General features: G+C 37.8%; 1 non-coding gene across 1 annotated transcript; it reads left to right on the top strand.

Annotated features, from left to right (window-relative positions):
• Positions 1-249: 249 nt before the first annotated feature.
• LOC140858953 (small nucleolar RNA R71) lies at positions 250-358 on the top strand. The gene has a single exon (XR_012142356.1). It is a non-coding gene; the product is annotated as a small nucleolar RNA R71 (small nucleolar RNA).
• Positions 359-616: the final 258 nt, after the last annotated feature.

The raw sequence follows: 616 nt of genomic DNA, 5'->3' as shown, positions 1-616 counted from the left end.
AAATCGGCCTTAGGACTAGAGTCAGTTTGCTTGATCTCAAAAATTTTTGTCCGCTTTTGGTGAGGGATTGATCTTTCGTAGGAGGATAATGAAGCATGATTTATTGAATTTTCACTCAAAGTTTTAAATAAAGTGTAGGCTTCATCCTCACTTTTACTCATGAATGTACCCCCACAAGATGCATCTACGATCTGTCTGTATTGGTCACCTAAATCCTCATAAAAAGCTTGAACAATTTGTCATTTAGATAAACCATGATGTGGGCATTTTCTAAGAAGTTTCTTAAGTCTCTCCCATGATTCATGAATTTGTTCTCCTGGAAGCTGAGCAAATCCAGTGATGGCTCACCTCATGGTGTTGGTTCGACCTATGGGATAGAATTTCTTAAGAAACTCATGCTGCATTTCAGCCCAAGTTTGGATTGGTCTCCCTATTGTGCCAAGCTAGTACTTGGCTTTGTCTTTAAGTGAGAAGGAGAATAAGGTCAATCTAAGTGCATCATCAGTAAAATTTTGAATTTTCACCATGGAACAAATTTCTAAGAACTCATCCAGATGCTTGTAAGGATCTTCATTAGTATTTTCATAGAAAGACGGAAGCATCTAGATTGTGGTTG

This window comes from Elaeis guineensis, chromosome 6 (assembly GCF_000442705.2).
Source record: "Elaeis guineensis isolate ETL-2024a chromosome 6, EG11, whole genome shotgun sequence".
Classification (NCBI taxonomy): Eukaryota; Viridiplantae; Streptophyta; class Magnoliopsida; order Arecales; family Arecaceae; genus Elaeis; species Elaeis guineensis.
This window is presented reverse-complemented; position numbering and strand designations above follow the sequence as displayed.